The sequence below is a fragment of the Spermophilus citellus genome (assembly GCF_964194105.1).
Source record: "Spermophilus citellus genome assembly, chromosome: 12".
Classification (NCBI taxonomy): domain Eukaryota; kingdom Metazoa; phylum Chordata; class Mammalia; order Rodentia; family Sciuridae; genus Spermophilus; species Spermophilus citellus.
In genome coordinates this window covers 50,830,367-50,836,366 of record NC_138198.1, presented here as the reverse complement: position 1 = coordinate 50,836,366, position 6,000 = coordinate 50,830,367, and positions in this window count along the sequence as shown.

The following is a 6,000-nucleotide window of genomic DNA, read 5'->3' as shown; positions in this document are numbered from 1 at the left end:
TAGATAATGTTTTTATTAGATAGGACCCCTAAGAGCATAGGCAACAAAGACGACAATAAATAAATTGAATTATATCAACTCTAAAAGCTTCTGCATAGCAAATGAAACAGGAATCTAAAATATGGAAAAATACTTATAAATCATGTATATGATAAGTGGCTAATATCCAAAAATATATAAGGAATTTATATAATTTAATACCAATATCATAATTTGCTGGAAAGATTTAAATATATTTGTATCCCTCCCTTTATTCCTCCCTCTCTCCCTTCCCTCCCTCCCTCCCTCCCTCCCTTCTCTCTCTCTCTCTCTCTCTCTCTCTCTCTCTCTCTCTCTCTCTCTCTCTCTCTCTTTCTTTCTATTAAACCCAGGAACACTTTACCACTAAGCTACATCCCTGTCCCCAGCCCTTTTGATTTTGAAGCAGTATCTCACTAAGTTGATTAGAGTCTTGCTAAATTGCTGATACTAGCCTTGAATTGGCAGTCCTCTTGCCTCAGCCTCCTGAGCCACAGGGCTTACAGGCATGTGATATCACACCCTGCAAATAAAATATTTAGAAAAAAAAATCTTGCTGCATTATCTTGACATATATTAACACTTTTAAAAATAAATATATGTCCCTGTTTACTTATCTGGATGTTGTTAAAACTATAGAAATTATACAATTAACTATAGGAATTACACATCAACTCCAATGCTACCACCCAAAATCAAGCATCACAAGTTGTCTGGACTAGTACAGTTGCTTCCCATATTATTTTCCTGCTTCTTTTCTGGTCTCATTAAAACCCTTTTTTTTTTTACATAGAAGTCATATATTAAAAACATCAACTTAAGACTTTCTTGTTTAGAACCAGTTAATACCTCTCTATTGAACTTAGATTAGAATCCAAGCCTATTATAAGGTCCTACCTATGTGATCCAGCCCTAGGTAAACCCTTAGATTTCCTTTTGTAACCTCTCTCCCTACTGCTCCATCTGCTCTGGGCTCTCAGGGCTTCTTTGAGACCTTCAGTGCAGTAAGTTTAGTCTGACCTTATATCTTTACAGTTGCTCTACTCTCTGCCTGAAAAACTACTCCCAGCTGTTTACTAGTCTCTCTCTTTTGCACCATTCAGTTTCCAGCCAAACTGCAGTTCCTCAGGGAAGCCTAGTTCACATAACCAAGTATCCACTCCACCTAGTGCTACCCATTGCTGCAAACTATTTACACAGTGGCAACAAAGACTTGGCATTTCTGTTATACACATAAGAAAAAATAGCCCAGAAAGATGAAGCAACTTGACCAGTGTGCTTATAGGAAGCTTGTGCTCTACATAATAATAATAATAATAATAATAATAATAAATAGTTTAAAAAATAGCCATGATAAAATAATGCTGATAGTTGCACAACTCTGTAACTATAGTAGAAAGCACTAAATTATGTGCTTTAAATGAGTAAATTTTCAGTATATATGTTATGTATCTCAATAAAACTATTATTAAAGATAACCATGACTCATGTTATTCTTCTACCCCTACCACTGAAGATACATCACATTGATTAGATTATTTTACTTAGTTTAGCAGGCTACTGAAAACCTTTAAGATTGCTTTTCCTCTTCTATCAAATTGACTCCATTAATTACATCTTTGTGGCTCCCCCCTGATGATAATGCTTATTTGATGGAAGATTCTCCTTTTATTTCCTTATCATTAGTCACTATAATACATATCCTATCCTGTGGGAACAATTTTACATATTTTGCTTCCAGCATATATTGTTATATTATTTCTTCTAGTCAGTGGAAGAAACAGAATAGCATTTTTTAAAATCCCCGTAGGGAGAAGATACTTCTTTAGCAGACAATAGTGATCCACGTGTAAGACAAAAATTAAAACTCTTTAAAAAGCAGCTTCATTCTTAACTGGGCTGCACCCTTCCTAGGTGACATCCAATTCTGAGTGGCAGATTCTGAGGGACGGTGGTGGTATCTCTACCTCAAGGTCCCTTCCTCCTCTGAAGTTTGTAAGTCTCCCCTACTTGGTCTGCAGAGGAAGAAAGGAGACCCTCTTGGGTATTGAAATTCATCTAAGGAATCCATGCTGATTTGGGATTCTTTGTGAATAAGTCCCAACCCTAATAACATGGTAGAGCCACTGGATGTCCATTTCATTTCTCTGGTTCCACTGCACTTGTTTTGCTGTGAACTCTTTATTTGCAGTCCTACATGTGGGCTAGGATGTGACAACACCAAGTATTTGACCAGGAGATTGAAATACTTCCTTTCTAGAAAGAGCAGATTAACCTAAAGCTATTAATCCCTTCTTAAACCAGAGCTACAGTAACCAGAAATGAAGCAATAATTTCAAATGAGATTTTGGTTGCCATAGAAAAAGCTTTAACAATCCTGGTGAAGTCATCTACACTCAATGACATGTATCAATATTCAGGAAACTTTTACCTACCCTTTTGTACTCCCCTTGATCACACACACACACACACACACACACACACACACACACACTCACACTGAAAAATGCAGGTCATACTTAACTACAAACTCCACATCTTATCATGTCTAGATTATAATTTCTTACGTGGGCAAACTAGAATCCTTGTTGCCCTCCAAATTCAAGATTTAATGTAGAACATACCATATAAAATGTCAAGGTTTTATGTCTGTGTATGATGAAAAATACATGGGACCTGGCTGAGCCAGACATGGTGATAGCATGTCTACAACCCAAGCGGTTTGAGAGGCTGAGGCAGGAGGATTGCAACTTCAAGTCCAGTCCTCCTCAGCAATTTAGTGAAACCTTAAACAGTTTAGCAAGACCCTGCTCAAAATAAACAAACAAACAAACAAACAAACAAATAAATAATAAAGGGGGCTGGGATGTAAATCTAGTCATAAAATATCCTAGGTTCAATTTCCTGCACTGCCCACCCCCCCAAAAAAAAATATGAGTGTGTGTGTGTGTGTGTGTGTCCTTCAAACCTGACACTGGTTAGTACCATAGCTTTTGGCAAGTCACAATCTGTCTCATACTATCTTTTCATTCACATTCTACACTATTCTGCAAGATGAGAGTTCTTCCACTTGAAAATTGGATGGTTCTAATGTTAGTCAACTCCTGTATTGTATTATGTCCCAATCTGAGGCCTATAAAACTGATTCTCAAGCTTCTTGATTCTAGATGGGAAGCCTCAGAAAGGCACAGTTTAAAAAAATATTCTAATAATATCAAAGTAAAAAAAAATAATTGTGCTGTAAGTTTTTCAGTAAATATATATGTATATATTTTACTCAAAGTGATGTGATTTAATTAAGCATATACAAATTAGTCCAGAGTAAAGGTCTGTCTGGAAGGGGATGGATCAGCCTCAGGCTGTCCTGAAACAAAAAGCAGGAAGACATTGTTCTCTGCTACAGAAAATCTCCTTGGAGGTTGCTTCTGGTGATTCATTTGTGGTTTTCCTGTATCCTCTTTGAAGTCTCTCAATTCACTTACCAAAGAATTCCTCTAATCTCATTCACTGATTCCCTTTCTTGAAAAATTAACATTTTGCATTTAAGTATCTCCTTAATGCTCCTCTCTACTGCTCTTAGCTGCAGCCCACCTGTGGAGTCTAAAATAGCACACACCATATTAACACCCCTCTGCTGAGATTTTGATAACAGACACCTGTGCTGTCTAAGCAGCTCTTGACTTATTTCTTTCAGAATGCATTAATAATTGTGGCCACATTTCTTTTCCTCCAGATGTGAACTGAAAATACCACAAGGGCCAATTTCAGTGAAAATTTGGAAGTGGATTAAGCTACTCCCTCTCCCCCATTCTCTCCACCCTATTTTACCATCTTTCAAGCACAGTGGAGAGCAAGTCCATCAATCAGAGAACTGCAGAGTATCCCAGGAGCACACAGCAGGTGGCAAGTTTCACCGCATATGCCTTAAAGTGCTTCCCTACTTAACTGCTCCTGTCAACAAACACTGCCATTTAAATAGCAACCACCATCACATGCAGTTATAACATCAATTTGACTCAAGCATTCAAATTGGTCCCCAAAGTAGGTGTTGCAAGATAACAAGGCAAGACTGTAATCCATTCTACCATTTTCATCCTTTGAAAACAATTTTTTTTTAATCAAGAGTTTCAGCCTTACCAGCATTTCTCTTTCTTTAGGTTAATATTTAAAATAGCTAGTCAATTTGGGAGGCACCAAAGCTATCGTTAAAATAATTTGCTCTCTGGGTTTTGGAAACCTCTTTGATGGGGCCCATTTGGAGCTGCTAGGACCAGCTCTACATTAAATATTTCTTATAAGGATTTTTTTTTAATTTATTGCAAGCAGCTTTGCACATTTTTATCCACAGGAGATCAGATCTCCTTTTGCAGGTTAGCTCACAGCCAGAGTCTCTATCGATTTTGAAAGCTCATGGGGGAAGAAATTCAGAGAAACAGCTGGTAGTTAAATCAGAAGGGTACTTCTCTGGTTGTGTTGTTCAACCACCTTCAAGAAGTGCCTTCCTCTTTCATTCATACATTTACTCACATAAACATAGGATGACATGTCCCTCCTCTTGCCACAACACACACAGGGCCTCCTAAATATTAAAGGCCACATACACCCAATGAATTGAACACTGAGCCATGGAGTAGTGTTAATCACTAGAGGGTAGTTAAAAGCAGCAATAATAAGGGATTAAGAAAAGAATGAATTGCTCCCTTTTTAAAAGTCTCTATCCCTTTTAAAGCAACTGGGTTCCATTTAGCAAATGACCTCCTCCTGAAAGGAAGAAAAGAAAATAATAATAACCAGGGCCCAGAAAGATAAATTATGTCTTTCACTTATGAAATGCTAAGAATTCCGCTTGCTTTATGCTGTACATGAGAGATGTGGACACATGGCATTATATTTCCACGGCCTTTTTTTATTATTATAATACAGTGATTTTTATAATTTTCTCTTCCATTCTCACCCTAGGGAAGGAGAGTTCTGAGCCCTAGAAAGGAATTCTCTGCTCTGGCTCAAGTTTCTAAATTCAGAGAAGAAATTTCATTACTATAACAACTAGGTGTTATATTTCCCAGATTATTTTTTAAAGAACTCGCTACTAAAATAAATTATTTTCCCTATGGAAATGGAGCATCTTATATGGAGGAACAACATCTAAGAAACCTAGTTAAAAAAAAGCTCTTAGGCAAATAGGGTCAAATTCATTTGGCAATAAGCGCTTTTGTGGTATAACATGCGGGTTGAGCGTAGAAGGACTGGTTAACTGATCAAAGCAATTTTAATCTATCATGAGGTTTTTGCACTTGATATGCCTTTTTGGAATTCTGGGATGTATCTCTTAGACCACCATCTTCTCAGTAGTCATCCAGAAGCCTCCTCAATGGGTCTTTTGAATCTACCTTGCCTTACCCATTCCTACCTGCGCACTGAACACAGAGGAATCCCTTCAGGACACCCAACCGATCCTGTCAATCTTCTGCTATAAACCCAGGGTGGACTTCACAGAGTTAAGTTTCAAATTCTTTAACATATTATAACAGTGACGTCCTAACCTGCTTTTCTTTTTTTTTTTAATATTTATTTATTTATTTTTTAGTTCTCGGCGGACACAACATCTTTTGTTGGTATGTGGTGCTGAGGATCGAACCCGGGCCGCACGCATGCCAGGCGAGTGCGCCACCGCTTGAGCCACATCCCCAGCCCCCTAACCTGCTTTTCTAGACTCACCTTTCATCATTTGCCACCTTATTCCTAACACCTCAGTCAGTCTGACTTTTGTTTGAAGAGGAAAGGGTCCTCTCTGTGCATTTTCGTCTGATGAGGATCTGCTTATCCTTCAGATCATATTTAGAAATCACAAATGACAGGAAAGTTGTTCTGGTTCTCTTAGACTGGGTTTGTCTAGGATGTACTCTCAAATCCACTGCATACCTACTGTTGCTCTAATAGCATTTTATCTGTATTGGTTTTTATTGACTTGTCTCCTTCTCA